This window comes from Mauremys reevesii, linkage group 2 (assembly GCF_016161935.1).
Source record: "Mauremys reevesii isolate NIE-2019 linkage group 2, ASM1616193v1, whole genome shotgun sequence".
Classification (NCBI taxonomy): domain Eukaryota; kingdom Metazoa; phylum Chordata; order Testudines; family Geoemydidae; genus Mauremys; species Mauremys reevesii.
In genome coordinates, this window is record NC_052624.1 from 205662642 (window position 1) to 205680088 (window position 17447).

At 44.5% G+C, this 17447-nt stretch overlaps 1 protein-coding gene across 3 annotated transcripts in view; it reads left to right on the top strand.

Annotated features, from left to right (window-relative positions):
• The first annotated feature begins 503 nt into the window (after positions 1-503).
• YES1 (YES proto-oncogene 1, Src family tyrosine kinase) overlaps positions 504-17447 on the top strand; it is a 73347-nt gene continuing 56403 nt past the window's right edge. Inside the window, exon 1 of one of the 3 annotated variants that reach the window (XM_039525115.1) lies at positions 504-618. The gene's annotated coding sequence lies outside the window, so the exon portion shown is untranslated. Of the gene's footprint in view, positions 619-5318; positions 5574-17447 lie in introns of those variants that run through there. The other 2 variants (XM_039525114.1, XM_039525112.1) reach the window with 2 other exon arrangements.

The window sequence follows — 17447 nt, forward strand, 5'->3', positions numbered from 1 at the left end:
CAGCCCGGAGGAGGGGAGGGGGATCCGTTTTGGAGCAGCTGCTTATCTGGTCTGAAGGCTATTTGCATTTAGTGAATGAGAGAGGGGTGGGGGAAGGGGTTGAAACTTTTAAAATGATTGAAGGTTGGTGCTGTGTATCTTCAAGTCCTTAGAACTTGCAAGGCAGGGAGCTGACACAGTGTCAGCTCCAAAAATCCACTCACTCTGTCTCCCCCACGCTCCGTCACACTCCACCCCACCCTCCTCTTTTGAAAAGCAGGTTGCAGCCACTTGAATGCTGGAATAGCTGCCCATAATGCACCACTCCCAACACCGCTGCAAATGTGGCCACATTGCAGCGCTGGTAGCTGTCAGTGTGGCCACACTGCAGAGCTTTCCCTACACAGCTGTACGAAGACAGCTTTAACTCCCAGCGCTACACCCGCAAGTGTAGCCAAACCCTTAATTACCTGACCCTTGTAAAAGAAGGCAGCAGGAAACAGAGGAGGGGGATTGCAATTCCCTCACAGAGTGAGGGGTTATGCTCCCAATGGACTGCTACTGAACTGAGGAATTGGTCCAGAAATGAAATGGTGAGAAGGGAGACTGTGTGAAGTCCTTTATTGCTAAGGCTCTGAGGTAAGAGATCAGCAACCCAAAGTTCCCTGTTACTGGTGTGAGGGACAGACTTGGGCAAGGGACTTCTTGGTCTGCCCAGACATTTGCAGGAAGAGTCTGTGAAGTTTTGATTTTTGTTAAGAATGCTTAAAAATAAGCCAGCTAACATTGCTGGAAACTGCTTCCCAGGATTCCTTGAGAAAGCTCACAGAATTACTCCAGGGAGTGAGCTGGCTCAGCAAGAGTAAAACATGGTCCAGTAGGAAGAGGGTGCTGTAAGATCAACCCCACTCCTTTTACAGACACCAAGACCATATTTGATGCCCACTTTCTGGAGTATGGTGTAGACTTATTCCAGTTTTACTCTGCTATTAAGTGTTTTGGAGCAATGTATTGTACTGCTTTGCAAAGAGCATGGGAATAAAAAAAAGCTACTTAAAGTCCCCATTAAATAAAACACTTCCATGAGCACAGTTTGTTTTAATTTATCCTGATAAAAATGGAATTCAGAATTCCTTTAATGCAATATGCAAACTGGAACTTTTAGGTAATAATGAAATCCCATTAGCTCTTCAAGGCCATTTCTACATACACTTAATAATTTTTAGCCAGCAAGTGAAGGCCTGAGTTTTAAGTGTCACTTTATATTTTTTTAAAAAAGAAAAAAAAACTCTGAGCAGGATATAACCGCTGAAAATGCATCTTTTTTTCCACTAAGCCTCAATACAATCCTTCATTTTAATAAGTTATCAGTTTTCCTTAAATGTTTCCAGTTACTGTCTATAAAGTGTAACATCTTTAATTTCCTCATGTATCAGATTCATCTGTCAACGTTCTTCAGGAATTCAGCCCATTCATCTTCAAAAATCTCAAAAGGGTTTCTTTTTGTTTTCTCCCTTGGTCATCCATCAGTGAATCCATAAAGATGCCCAATACAACTTGGCTTTCCTCCTTCCGTCTTTTGTCTCCACTTTCCCTTCTTTCTTTCTGTTCCTTCTGCTCACACATACTTCATTGCCTTTTTATTAGTAGTGGTTGTATTAGAGTTGCATAGGAGCCCCAATTAGGGTGACCAGACATCCTGATATTTTCGGGACAGTCCTGATATCAGGGACCATCCAGCCGCAGCATCGCCACTCACCGCTTTCTGGGGCAGCTCCTGGCGTCTGCTCACCGGCAGGAGCACCGGGTGCTGCAGGGGCGGGGCTTGCAGGCACCGGGAGTGGGCAGAGAGCCCTCCGCCCCCCCACCACCCAACCTGCGACCCTAGGAGCCAGAGGGACCAGCCTGCTGGATGCTTCCCAGGACAGGAGCCGCCCCAGGTAAACACAGCTGGGACTCCCCACCTCGCCCCCAGGCAGGTCCCTCTGGCTCTTAGGGTAAGGGGCTCTGCATGCTGCTGGTGCCTGCAAGCCCCGCTCTGTGGCTCCGGCAGCTCTCATTGGCACTTTTCCCAGCCAATGGGAGCCATGGAGCTCGCACTTGTGGCAGGTGCACCACATGGAGAGTCTGGAGACTCCCCTTGCTGCTCTCACCCTAGGAGCCAGAGACCTCCTAGCAGGGCTGGTGAGTGTGGCCACGGAAGGGGGCAGGGTGTGATGGAGTGTCTGGGAGGTGTGTGTAGGGTGCTGAGCTGTGAAGGGCGCTGGGCAGTGGGGGAGGTTTGTCTGTTTTGGGGTGCTAGACAGTAGGGGCCTGTTGGGCAGTGGGGGAGATGTGTGTGTCAGGGCACTGGGCAGAGCGGGTCTGTGTGGGGCATTGTGCAGTTTTGGTGGCAGGGCTGTGAGGAAAGGCACTGGGAGGGAGGAAGGAAGGGAGCGAAGGGAAATCTGTGTGTATTGGGAAACTAGCGAGTGGAGGGTTCTGTGTGGGGTGCTGGGAAGCTGTGGTGGGGCTGTGAGCAGGGGGGCGCTGGGCGGGGTATGTGTGCACAGCACTGTGCATTTGTGGTGGAAGGCTTGTAGGGGGGCTCTGGGCATAGTGGATCCAGGGGGTGCTGGGCAGGGGAGCTGTGTGGCACAGCATGGGCCTACCCCCAACAGGAAGGGGCATGCTGGCAGCACAGGGCCAGGCGGACCAGTGTGCCTCTGGCTCTGGTTAGGGCTGTGCACCTGTGTCTGTCTGTCTCCCCCGCCCAATGTGTGCTGATATTTCACTCTTGCAATCTGGTCACCCTAGCCCCAGTCCTTCAGCTAACTAATCTAAAAAAAAATGGTTTTATAGTTGTATAAATAATGACCATCCCTTCTGGGAGTTAAAATAACAAACAGCTGAGGGCTAAATTTTCAAATAATATTTAGTGATACTTTGCATAAACAACTATTTTCACATGACTAGTACACAAACCTTCACTGATGTGTGCAAATGGTGAGGTTCCGTTGAACTGTTCAGACAATAGGAATTGCACCAAAATTCACTCACTCCTTATACTGATTTTAAGGGAAGACAGCAGTCAAGAGGTAAAGAGGATGGTGCCCTGAGTAGAAACCTGACCAAGTAAAATTAACTATGCATACAAGAGGCAGCAAAACTTGACTCTTTATGTGAGTACACAACTGAGCCCTAAAGTCCAAATTCTGCTCCTTAAATCCAAACTAATTCCATTGACCAGCATTAGTGAGAACAGAATTGTCCTATGCTGTATATACTCTTTGCTTAAGTAATTCGTTGCCAATGTGAGTCTGTAAACCTCGGTGTTTAATTTGTAAATTAAATATCAATTCTATAAAATGTGATATTTAGGTGATCAAATGATAGACTTTACTGATTTTAACAAGATCATGTGAGTGGGATTTATGGTAATGAAGTTTCAGATCCTAAAACATTAACTTGCTTTGCAATTTATTTATTTTTTGTAAACTGCTTCCTGATACAAATATGAAACTATGAACTCATTTGTTTTAAATCAAACATTACAAATTATTTTCTCTGGCATCCTATCATCTGTTTGTTTCTTTTATAGTTTCTGCACTGTAATCTTTCTGATTGCAGCCAATCCTGCATGCTGCCCTTCACCCACTCCTTTATTTTAAGTCTCCCATTTAAAAAAAAAATGGGGAAAGCTTCAGGAATAGACAATATTACAGCTGAACTGCTAAAAGCCTATGGGACAAGTGCTATCAGAGCATTAAGAAAAATGTATAAGGTATGGGAACAAGAGGAGGTACCAGATGACTGGCTAAAGGCAATAGTTGTACCAATCCTGAAGAAGAGAGATCCTGCTGAGGTAAATAAGTATAGACTATAACAGGGTTTAAAAAAGAACTAGATAAGTTCATGGAGGATAGGTCCATCAATGGCTATTAGCCAGGATGAGCGAAAGCTCATGCTAAAATAAATTTGTTAGTCTTTAAGGTGCCACAAGTACTCCTGTTCTTTGTCCCTAGCCTGTTTCCAGAGGTTGGGAATGGGCAACAGGGAATGGATCACTTGATGAGTACCTGTTCTGTTAACTCCCTCTGGAGCACCTGGAATTGGCCACTGTTGGAAGACAGGATACTGGGCTAGATGGACCTTTGGTGTGACCCAGTATGGCCACTCTTCTGTTCTTAGGTATAAGCTTATTATCAGTACTGGAAAAATCATGATGAAAGTCATTGTCAACAGATTAAGGCCAGTAATAGGCAGGAGGTAATTCCCCTTGTGCAGACTGAAGTTTACCTCTTCCTCACAAAAACTGTTATTACTTTAGACTATTTACATGTGAAATGCTAAATCATGAAATTGAGGTTGCAGGAAATGATGATGTAAAAGCTAATCTCACATTACTTCAAACATTTATTTATTATATTCTGTTGTGTCACTTTGACCTTTTCCTAGTTAAGTACTCTGGTCTGCAAGCAGTAAACTTTCCCCTCAGCAGGAGCTGTAATAGAAGCACTTCTGAAAGACAAAGATGGCTCTTCTGTTTCACTTGAACAAGTTTAAAAAAAAGGTAAAGACTGAAATATAAGGAGCAATCCAAATCTTTCTTGTTTGCAGACTTGGGGAATAACTTAATGCAATTTTTTAAAGACTTTCTCATTAAGAATTTTGTCGTTGGAAAGATTTAATATCTGTATTTAAAAATTACTGAATTAGTCACAGTCCTAATGCAAAGTGCAGTGGAGAAAAGAAAGATGAGAAAATAAAGCTCTGCTGGGACCTGCTCTGCACCTCTTCCACCCGTCTAAAAAGAAGCCCCAAGGCATCTCTTCCTCCTAACACACTCCACTTTATTGCTGCTCTTCCTAATTTCCCCCTCCCCAAAAAACCCCAAACAACTCCCGGGGCTGCTCCCCCACTACTGACTCCTAATTTCCAATAAAAAATCCCTAAAACATCTCCCCAAACCTGTGCTCCCCATATAAACTAATCCCTACGAAGCCCTCCAAACTGCTCCAGCGCCACCTCCTCACCGCCTCATCCCACCCCGCAAACACTTGGAGCCCCCCGCCCCTACTGCGGCTCCTGATACCCGACCCGACCGTTGCCTACCCTAGTGTCCCCCAAAGCCAGCCCCGCCCCCGAGCCCCCCAATCCCTTCCATGCCCCCACCCCAGACAGCGGGGCTGCCCTGGCCGCGGGGGCGCCCCCTCTGGCCAGGGTCTGCTCGGGAGACCCCGACTGCGGCGGTAACACTTGGAGGAGCCGCCGCCGCCGCCATGTTAGGTCGGGACGCTGAACTCGCGCTCCGCTGAGGGGGAGCTGCGGCCGGGGGCGGAGAGCGCCCCCGCCGCCCGGCTCCTCCCCGCGGCCTCTAAGTCGGGCTGCGGGCGGCCGGGAGGGGGAGGTTCCCCGGGCGCATGGGGCGGCCGCAGCGCCAGTGAAGGCGGGGGAGGCAGGAGGCCGGCCGGGCGGGGGAGCTTCCTCCTCGCGGCGAGTCTCCGCACGCAGAGCGCGTCCGGATCCCTCCTCCCCCCTTCGCTGCCCGGTCCGGCGGCCCCGGGAGGAGCAGGGGGCTCGAGTCCTTCCCCGCCGGAGCGACTGAGGAGCAGGTGAGAAACCGGCCGCGCCTTCACCCCCCGAGAAGCTGCGGCGGCGCCCGGAGAGCGATAGGCCCCGTCCCTCCTCTCCGGAGCCCCCAGTCAGCGTGGCCGCCTCCCCCGCCCTGGGCGAGCCCCTTCCCCGCCGCCGGCTCCGTGTCCCGGGCTGGACGCTGGGCGGCGTCCCGCCCCCTTCCACTGCCCCCGTTGGATTGACAGAAAGTTCCCGGTAACTTTTCCCTGCCCAGCGGGGAGCAGAGCAGGGAATGTCTGGCCGGGCTGGGGGGTGGCTGCGCCCCCGGGGACTATCTCTGAGGCGCGGGGTGCTGGTGGCTCCCCTCTACCCTTCAGTTCCGTTCCTTGCAAGGGTGGCAGGGGCTGCTGTCTGTTGGCCGCCTGAAGCCTGGCAACAACTGTTCTGGGGAGAGGGGTCTCTGCCCTCCCTGCCTTGGTTTGATTGAAAACCACAACGCGTCTCATTGTTTTGCGAGGGGGTGAAAGAGCAAACGAGTTTATTGGCGGCTCCACTTTTCATTTTCGCTTATCACCCCTTTCAGTTTCCTCGGCATCTCAGCTCCCAGCATGCGCCTTGGAGGAGTATGGTCAAGGTTTTTTCCCTTTTCTCCTGATAGTTACTCCAGCATATGTTTTACACTGGTATTGACGGAAGAGCGTTTGTTTCTTGACTTTAATTTTGACCACCTTGGCTCATAATGAGCCATATCCAGTATAACATGGGCCAAGGTTGAATTGCTTCTTTTGTCAGTTCAGTGCAAAAAAACCCCAAAACTATGTTAAAGAAGCAGTGTGTCTTGAGAATGTAAACCGGCAAAGTCAGGAAATTGAAAATTGATTTCCAATCAACTAATTTGGCCCCACTGTCTAATTATTATGTAGTATTGTATATTCCGTTCATTGTTAGGCCTTATTATATCTGTGTGTCTAGCTGAGGCATGGTTACTTTAAATGGCTGAGTTTTATATATTTTTTCAGTCATAACACTTCACCAAGTCTTCTTTTATATGTATTTTAAAAGAATATATAGAGAGAATGCATAGGCCTCCAATCCTGCAGAGGCTTGTCCTTAACTTTATACACTGTGAGTAGTCAGATTGACTTGAATGGGACTATTTGCATTGCATAGAGTTACTCATGTACACGAGTTCCAATAAGATAGGGTCCATACTGTGTGTGTATGTATGTATACACACACACATCTTATGCCTCGATTGAGATACATGCACTTGCTTGTATTTATTGTAATATATGCAACTTCATACAACCTGTACGCACATTGATATGAAGTGCTGCATTTTGCATTGTCAAAGTGCGATGTAACACTATATAACTTTATTCTCAAGATAGATTTCCCCAAACATACCGAAGAATTTTTGTCCTCATTTAAAACTAAGTTTGTTTGTTCATGTTAGAATTAGCTATTTTTGAGAGATCCTAGAGCAAACTTGTCTGAAAACAGTTTGTAATGTAGAGAACATTGTCAGGGAATGAAGTTGTTTTGCCTTTTTTACATGCTGACAATTTCATAAAACTAAATAGAATTTTGTCGTTTCTCACACAGAATTAACGTTTGGTCACAAATCCAAGATATGAAACTTCACTGTAAACCATTTTTTTTCTTTTAGAAACTATAAGAGCATGAAACAGACATTTACAATAAATTTGCTTTCAGATATAGTGTTAGTGTCACCACCAAAGTTCTGTAATACAGTTTTAACACAGCTGTTTGTTGACTTAATAAATTGCAAAATTGACTCCTTTACTGAACAGTAGAACTTTGGGCATGAGCCTTACTCTTAAGCATGTACGTAACTTTATTTACAAATGGTTCCATTGAGTTCACGTGCATAAAGCTAAGCATATACAAAAGTTTTGTAAAATCAGGTACTTGATGTGTATTCCTGGGACAAGGTAGTGTTTGTGACATAAATGAAGCTTACACATCAGAAGGACTGTATCAAGTTTCAAAGAAAAAACAGTACAGTGCATGCAATTAAGTTTACAAGAAGAAAACTTTAGTGTAAAACATTGACAGTGATTGCTCAGGTCTTTTGTTTGGTTTTCATAAATCTTTCATTACTCTGGACTCAAATCCTGAATTTTTGAAGTTGATCGATGTCAATGGGAGCATGATTGGGCCCTTATATAATCTGTATTTTATGTTGTAAAGTGGATTTATTTTTTTTGTCCTCAATCCATCTATACCTGCAACTAAACTGGTATTTTAGCTCTATAGAAAAAAAGAACTACATCAAAAAATATATTTAAACTGCCAAACTTTCTTAAAGAGACAGGGTGGATGAGGTTATATCTTTTATTGGACCAACTTCTGTTGGTGAGCAGGACAAACTTCTGGGCTTACACAGAGATTTTCTTCAGATTTGGGAAATTAAGCAGCTGTGGGTGCAGGATTGTTCATGGGTTACAGATTACAAAAGCCATAAATGCCATGTGTCTATTCAGTCCATGGTTTTTAGTGTCTAGCAAAGTTATGAATTTAAGCTTCCAGGTGCATCTTTTGAAAGTGTTGTGCAGGTTTCCTTTGAGGATGAGGACTTATGGGTCAGATATACAGTAATTTCTTTCTGAAATATGGTTGATAGCCTTTAGGGGAAAATAGTGCAATTGAAGTGTTGTAGAATATTGGGAAACAGTGAAGTTGGCATGTAACTACAGACACTAAATCTGGCGCATATTATACCAAAGTAACATAGAACAGCAGAATGTATTATTTGAAAACGTCAAGTTTTTTTACCAATATTCATGTAACATAACGAACAAGAAAATTTTCTGCTCTAGAAAGCAATTTTTTTGATTAGATGGGAGGCTTTACCTTCTTGTTCTGATATGCAGTATACTTCCAGCAACTCCAAGAGAGTAAATCAGAACTGTGTTCTCAGTTCCACTGTGGTAAATGTGTGGTGTTGTGACAAGTTAGTAAATATCTGTTTTGTGACAAATGTCAGTTTATATAACCAAAGCTTTATGAATTAAGTGGTAACATGACTTTATGTTCTATATTTTCTGTTGTAAAAACTACGTATGGACAAAAGAAAAACATAAGCAATACATTTTCGGTGGACTAGTCCAGATGTTGAAGCCACTACTGGGAAAAGTAGGCTGTTTCATCTTTAGTCACTGTTTGTTGAACTGACTACACTAATTCCATAATCTAAACAATTTGAACAAGCAATTTGATGTTAAGAATTTAAAAATTAATGTCAGTGCCAAAACAAACACTGTATCACAAGAACACTAGATTATTCTACTAGGTTTGACTAAATGAGCTCTGTCAAATAGCATGCTGCTTCTCTCTCTCTCTCTCTCTCCCCCCCCTCCCAAAAACCCAAACAAACATTTGCTGTGTTTGAGAGATTCTAGAAGAAAATGCTCTGAGAACAGTTATTGTGAAAGATGTTAATACTCAGAGTAGATTCAGCACAGACAGTGGAAATGCAGTTTCCCACACCACCCTACTAGCGTGATGTAATCCTTCTCCTGGAGTCACCATCTTTGAGTGAGAAGGTAGGCTAATCTTCATGTTCACTTAAATCTCTCGCCTCTCTGGGAATGCCAACAAGGGTGCGATTTATAATGGTGGCTTTTGTGTTGTGGCAGTCGTTGTTGATTCTTTTTATATAAACCGCTTCACAGTTGTGGTATGGTAACCACTTTCTATGGCTTCTGTGCTAGGAAGGATTCAAACCAATGACTGAGATCTCAACGACCCTATATTGCATAATTAGTTGTCACCTTCTGTAAAAACAAATCTGGAAAAGTTCCCAGGTGTATTTTTAATTTTATGGTAATGATGCTGTTGTCGTCTTCTTGGTCAAGTATTTAGATTTTAGTTTTGAAGGGCTAAATCTTGGTTCTGTTGAAGTAAAAGACTCTGCTAGGGCTCATCTAGCAAGCAACGTAAGTTTTTACGTAAGCACACTAGTAGTCCTATTGAAGTCAGTAAGACCACTCCCGTGGATAAAGTTAAGCATGTTCACAGCAATTTGCATTATCAGGGGCTAAGATGTTAGAAACAGAAATAAACTTGTTTATAAATGGGTTTTATGTTAATGTTTTTGGTTTAAAATATTGCTTTCAAGATATAAAAATATTCCCACTACAAAAGTGTAAGTGTGTATTAAAAAGAAGATTAAAGCATAATTAAATTGATGTTGAGAGAAACTAAGAACTATGGAGCAATAGCAAATAACAGCTCCTCCCCCACCCATTACTTCAGGCAAAAGTTTGAGTAAATGGATTGGCCTTGCCACATGCCCTGGAGATCAACAGACTTAGTTTCAGTGTATAGTTGTGTCTCCTTAGGGTATGTCTACACTACAAAATAAGGTTGAATTTATAGAAGTCAGTTTTTTAGAAATCATTTTTATACAGTCAATTGTGTGTGTCCCCACATTAGTGCATTAAGTCGGCGGACTGCGTCCACAGTACTGAGGCTAGCGTCGACTTCTGGAGCGTTGCGCTGTGGGTAGCTATCCCACAGTTTCCGCTGCCCATTGGAATTCTGGGTTGAGATCCCGATGCCTGATGGGGCAAAAACAGTGTCGCGGGTGGTTCTGGGTACATATCGTCAGGCCCCCCTCTCCCTCCGTGAAAGCAACGGCAGGCAATCGTTTCGCGCCTTTTTTCTTGGGTTAGCTGTGCAGACGCCATACCATGGCAAGCATGGAGCCCGCTCAGCTCACCGTCACCGAATGTCTCCTGGGTGCTGGCAGATGTGGGACTGCATTGCTACACAGCAGCAGCTCATTGCCTTTTGGCAGGAGACGGTGCATTACAATTGGTAGCCATTGTCATCGTATTGCTGGGTGCTCTTTTAGTTGACCTCGATGAGGTCGGTTGGGTCACCTGGGCAGATATGGGAGTGACTCAGCCAGGTCATTCCCATCTTCTGCTGAGCACCCAGGAGATGATGGCTAGCACTCATACTGCACTGTCTTCTGCCGAGCACCTAGGAGATGACGATGGCTAGCCATTGTACTGCACCATCTGCTGCCAGCCTAAGATGTGAAAGATGGAGTGGATCAAAACAAGGAATTGATCTGATTTGTTTTGTGAAATCAATGGCCAGCTAAACTCAGGGTTTTGAGTTCAATCCTTGAGGGGGCCATTCTGTGTGACAGTTGTTTGTGTTTCTCCTTGATGCAAAGCCACCCCTTTTGTTGATTTTAATTCCCTGTAAGCCATGTCATCAGTCGCCGCTCCCTCCGTCAGAGCAATGGCAGACAATTGTTTTGCGCAAAACCAGGCGAGGAGGCGACGGCCGCGCAGTGACAAGAGTAATGAGGGCAAAGACATGGTCATAGACTTCTCACAAAGTACGGGCCGGGCAATGTGCCCCAGCAATGTGCACATCATGCTGATGAGCTCTGCATGGTCACCTGTGCTGATCAGCTTGTCACTCTGGCCAAACAGGAAATGAAATTCAACAGTTCGCAGGCCTTTTCCTGTCTACCTGTCCAGTGCATTTGAGTTGAGAGCGCTGTCCAGAGTGGTCACAATGGAGCACTCTGGGATAGCTCCCAGAGGCCAATACCATCGAATTGCATCCGCACTACCCCAAATTTGACCCGGCAAGCCCGATTTTAGCACTGATCCGCTCATCAGAGGTGAAGTAAAGAAATAGATTTAAAGAGCCCCGTAAGTCCAAAAAAAAAAAGGGCTTTGTTGTGTGGACGGATCCAGGGTTAAATCAAGGTAACACTGCTAAATTCGACCTAAAGTTGTAGTGTAGACCAGGCCTCAGGAGTGTAAAAAATCCACACCATCAAGAGATATAGCTATGCCAACCTAACCCCTGGTGTAGACAAGAATTCTTCCATCGACCTAGCTACTGCCTTTCAAGGAGGTGAATTAACTACAGCAGTGGTTCTCAAACTTTTGTACTGGTGACCCCTTTCACATAGAAAGCCTCTGAGTGCAACCCCTCCTTATAAATTAAAAACATGTTTATGTATTTAACACCATTATAAATGCTGGAGCCAAAGTGGGGCTTGGGGTGGAGGCTGACAGCTCATGACCCCCTATGTAAGAACCTTCTGACCCCCTGAGGAGTCCTGACCCCCAGTTTGAGAACCCCTGAACTACAGTGACAGGAATACCCCTCCATTGCTGTAGTGTTTTTAAGAGTATACGGACCCTCGTGGTCTGTCAGCCAACAGGAGAAGTTAATTCCAAAATCAAGGACCTTTCTCTGAGAGCTCTAATCTCCTGATGTACCACAGTGGGGATTGTCATTGAGAGTGCCTTGGTTAATCTCAGCTGTCAGGAGTGAGGATGGGGATTTGTTTTGATTTGTTTTTCTTGTCAGGAGTAGTAATGTGTAGTGTTACAGGATATGGTTAGAGAGTGAAGAGGAAGTAATGACCACTAAAACCTCAGACTGATACTTGTTTTTCAATTTCTTGAATGCTCCAGGAGGCTGCACAGGAAATTAGATAATTTTTTTCCAGTGTGGCTTTTTCTGTTTGCATTTTGGGGGTGGAGACAACTTGTTGGGTTTCTTGTGGTCTTGAATGTGCTTCAGATATGTGTGCTACACATGTTAGATATTCAGATCATGTCTACGCTACCATCTATGTTGCTCAGCAGTGTGGGGAAAAAAACACACCCAAGAGTGACAAATTTTGCCGGCATAAATGGTAGTGTGCCCAACGTAGGAGAGTTTCTCCTGCCGACATAGCTATTGCCGCTTGTTGAGGTGGTTTTATTGTGTCGACAGGAGAGCTCTCTCTCATTGGCATAGAGCGGCTACATGAGCAATCTTGCAGCAGCACAGCTGCATCGGTACGGCTGTGCCGCTGTGAGCTCACTAGTGTAGACATGGCCTCAAAAATGTTTCATATGAGAGCAAACTGTTGACCAGCTCAGCTGTGTACACTTTAAATACTGACGCTGCTGCTGCATTTAAAATGATTCTTCACACAAATGATTGGTACTTCAGGGCAAAATCTCTTGTGGATAAATCTGCATGCCCACTGAATAATATCTGGTGTAAAGAACACCCAGTAGAGAAGGATGGAAAAGAATAAAGAACACTTTAATAGCATTTATCTACCTGGCCTGATTCTACAGATTAACACATAAATAACCTTACATGAGAAACCCCATTGATAAGGTGGTTGTTCACATGAGCAAAGTTACTTGTGTGTAAATCTTTGCAGATCAGACCAATAGCTCACTTCTGAGGAAACTTGTGGGAGATGTCCTTGTTAGCAATCTGATATTTAAGGCTTGTTAATATTACTATAGAAACAACCATGCTGGAAGAGAGACCCAGGTCCTCCATTGTTACTTTCTCTTCTATGCACATGTTTCAAGCACTTTCCAGTCTCATAACACAGATGAGGCTATAACTGTTTTAATCATACCATGAACTTCATGGTACAAATATAGCCAGGGTCTCATCTGCATTACAATACGTCTGGCCTTTTTTAAAAAGAATGGGTGGGTGGGGGTAGACAGCTGAAGTGGTCATGATGCACCCCCTAGTTCAGGGGTGGGCAAACTTTTTGGGCTGAGGGCCACATCTGGGTGGGGAAATTGTATGCAAGGCCGGGGCAGAGAGTTGGGGGGTGGGGTGGGGTGCAGGGAGGGGCTCAGAGCAAGGGATTGGGGCAGAGGAGGGGTCCGCACTGCAGGATGGGGCTCAGGGCAGGCGTTGGGGCGCAGGGTGCAACAGGGGCTCAGGGAAGGAGATTGGGTGCATGGTTCAGGCAGGGGGCTTAGGGCAGGGAGTTGAGGGGCGGGGTGCAGGTGGGGTTTGGGCCCCGGCCCAGCACCGCTTACCTAAAGAGGCTCTGGGGTGGCAGCAGCATGCACCGGGGCCAGCATAGGCTCCCGGCCCCGGCCCCGGCCCTGCGCTGCTCCAGGAAGCGCTGCAGCCCCTGCGGGAGGGAGGTCAGAGAGCTCTGCGTGCGTTGCCCTTGCTGTGCCTCCAGGTACCTCTCCTGAAGCTCCCATTGGCCGTGGTTCCCTGTTCCCCGCCAGTGGGAACGGCGGGGGGCGGTGCCTGGAGGCAAGGGCAATGCACGGAGCCCTCTGCCCCCCCCCGCCCGGGGGCTGCAGGGACGTTGTGCTGGCCACTTCTGAGAGCAGTGTGAGGCCTGTGGCGCCACAGGGGGCAATCGTGCGGGCTGGATCCAAAGCCCTGAGGGGCCAGATCTGGCCCGCGGGCTGTAGTTTGCCCACCCCTGCCTTGGTTGCTTCTGCTAAGCCAAGCTTATGGAATGCTTAGCTTGGGGAGGAAAACAATACAGTGCTTGGGGTAACTGCTAAAACTTTTAAAAGCCTGTTTAATATGCTTACAGTTTTAATTTTAAGAACAAACAAGTGCTTGTTGATGGATGGTATTTAAAGAGTAATAAATAACAATATTAAACCTTTATCCACCACAATCATTAGAACTTCTTTGATTTTCTTTGGTAGGACTTCTGTTCCTGATTGTGGATCAATTAATAACATTCTAAAATAAGTATTGTTAGGTGTTTTCAGTCAATGAAACAAAATTGTTAGAATTTGACTTAAATACACAAGAAAAGGAATTTAGAATTAGGGCTGGGTCACTGTTTTCTCCTTCCATATAAGCTTTAATGGAAATTTAAAGATTATGAGGTACACGCTTTCACCACCTCTGAAAGAAAAATCTCAAAAGTGCTCATACCAACCTTTCCTCGCTTCAACGAATGCATGCAACATATCTACATGACATAACATATTAGTATTTGTATTACTGCTATCTAAGGATAGTAAAAGGAGCATTTACTTTAACCAATAACACAATATAATGTAAAGGATGTTCCATTAAGGAATTAATCTAGAACTATCAGTTAAACTGATGGTCTAATAACATAGTGGCCTCTTGCATCTGTGCATGTACTATGTAAATATACGTATTTGAGGTCTGCCATTGCCAGGCCCAGATGAAAGAATTTTGGACCCCTGTACACTGTAGAAATTGAGGAGAGGATTCACCTTCCTTAAAGCACTCCTGACCCATATATTCCCCACACCACACAACTCCCGGAATGCCCCTCTCCTCACCCAATACATAAACCTGCAAATGCCTCTACCAACCCTGTATATACCCCAACAACCCTCCACCAGCCCCCACTTATTCTGACAAACCCCACACATCCCAGAAGCCCTGACATACATCCACCTCATTGCAGCCCCACTGGCCCCAGCTCCTGATACTTCAGCCCCATTGGCTGCAGCCCCCAACATCTCAGCCCCTAACCTCATCGTCCCCCAACACTCCACACTTTTCCCCCTTAGCCTATCCCCAGCCCCTGACTCAGCACTCCACTCTCATTTGAGGCTAGGGTAGCTCCTTCTGACCCTGGCTGCCCAGCTCTGCTCTCTCCCTTTGCCTGTCCTGCACTCCCATGGTCCAACACTACTAAAGTTTGTCCCAGTAGCCCCTCCATTCAGACCTGTAAGGGCACCTGTTTTCGGTTCTCCAGCTTCTGTCCCTTCAGTGGCAGTTCATATAGTTTATCCATTGCAGGATACATATATGCAGTATCAGACTGGTAGTGAGCAATGTGGTTACCTTGAGTGTAAGGCTCAAGTCTGGTCTCTAATAGCCAAAAAGATCTACACGTTTGAAAGACCAACTGGTTGAAATTGCATATTGCACACTTCTTCCCATCAGTATTCTGCATGGAAATGATAAAATCTTTGTTTTCAAACTGTTTCCTTAAAGTGTTATGGGATTGTATATCAGTTCAATAGGCAAAATAAAAATGAAAAATGATAAAAAATCTAAAAATGCAAATACATCAAGTGAAATGGTGACTGATCCTTAGCTACAGTGATGTTCATGTAACATTCCAATAATATCACTGCATTTTTTAATTATTTAAAAAAAAACCAGCATGATTTATGAATTGCAGAGTTTGAAGTCCCCTGTTATTTTTTTATTGGAACCCCCCCCCCCACCTATCTGAAGAATTGTGTATTATTAATTTTAAAGAAATCAATTTTCATTTGTAAACTCTGGGAAGTATTTATTTGCTCTTAATGTATAGAAACCTAAGTAATGTTTAATTATGGTTCTGGCTGAACTAACAATTTATCCATGGACCCCGAGACAAGTGATAAAATTGTTTCATAAACTATCTTCTCTGGGTAGGTTTGACTTGTGCAAAGAACATTTTTGTTTGCAGCTATATTATCTGTTGGTAGAAGTAGTATATTGTTGTGGTTAAATTTAGGTATCTTTCTTTTTTTCTTTTAAACACCTGAGAAGTCTGAGCTGCTGTAGCTGCTATTGTGATTTCATGTGTGCAAGGTAAAATGGTTGTTAACTTAACATGTAGTTGGTACAATGAAGTTAGACTATACAGTTCTATTGTATTTTCCACCACTACTATTTTATGAATTATATTTTGAAATGTGTACAATATCTCATCTTTTTAGACTGACTCATCTCATTTTTATATAGTATAGGCAGTATCCACACAAGTGGATGGTTCACGTTTTTGAGCCATTTTGAGGCTAGAAGTAATGTGACAGTTTAACTCAGAAGTTATTTTTATGATGCTTGGCTGAGATTTTCAATTATCATTGATTTCAGCCTCTAGTCTTTTTAATCTGAAAAGACAGGGCAGACAAATTTAACGGTAAATTGTTCACTATTTAAATCCTTTGAATGCTGTGAACTTAAAAAAAAAAAAAATGTCCTTGATCTGACTGGCTTCTGATTTGCAAATCACATGATTTCAGTCAAAATCAAAATAACACTTTCCACCCCTTAAATTGCTCAGTACACCAATTTAATTCTATAATTTTGTTAGCTAATTAGGCAAAGAAAAATGTCAGTGTCTAGTGTGATTTGCTGAGATTTTAGCCTACTTATTTTAGGGCTTGATCCTGTTGTCATGGAAGTCAACTGGATTAGGCTTTGCACGATAGGTCCAGATTCTCTGGTGAAATAAGTGGAGGCAACTTTATTGAAGTCAACTTCACTGAGGTATAAAATGAAGAAAAGTTTTATCTGCTTATCCTAGCACTGAAATTGGCCCTATTTTCTAAAGCCCAGTCTACACTTCAAATTTATACTGGCATAGCTATGTCACTCAGTGACACGCCCTAACGACATAGCAATTTTTTTGTCAGCATAGCTATAGACATAGCACAGAAGAGTGCTCCTGCTGGCTCAGGCTATGTCCGCTACAGAGTGTATGCTGGCATAGACCCCCTAAGCTATGTCTACGCCACCACTACAGCGGCACAGCTGCAGCTGTGCTGTTGTAGCATAGACACTTCCTACAGAGGATGGAAAAGGTGGTTCTGTCACTGTAGTAAACCCTCCTTACCAAGAAATGGTAGCTAGGTTGATTTGAAGAGTTCTTCAATTGACCTAACACTGTTTACGCTGGGGCTTAGGTCAGCTTAGCTATATCTCTCAGGTTGTTAATTTTTCATACCCGTGAGCGACATAGCTGTGTTGACCTAACTTTCTAGTGTAGACCAGCCCTTAGCATGGACACAACCAATACGGATGGAGTTGTTTTTCTGTCAGTATGGGAGCACCACCTTCACAAACATTAGCTGCATTCACAGAAGCCCGTTTCTGTCAACATACCTGCCTTTACACTGGGAGTTTTGTCAGAGTAGTTATCAGTCACACCCTGACCAGCATAGCTATGCTGATGTAACTTTCAAGTGTAGGACAAGCCTAATGTCATTTGGGAGATAGTGTTCCTACACCAGCAGAACTCCTTCTGTCTCTATATGCTTCAACTACAGTAGGGGGCTATGCCTGCACAACTATTCCGACATGACTATTCCAATTTGTTTTAACAAAAAATATACTGAATGTTGGGAGTTATGCCAGGTATTTCA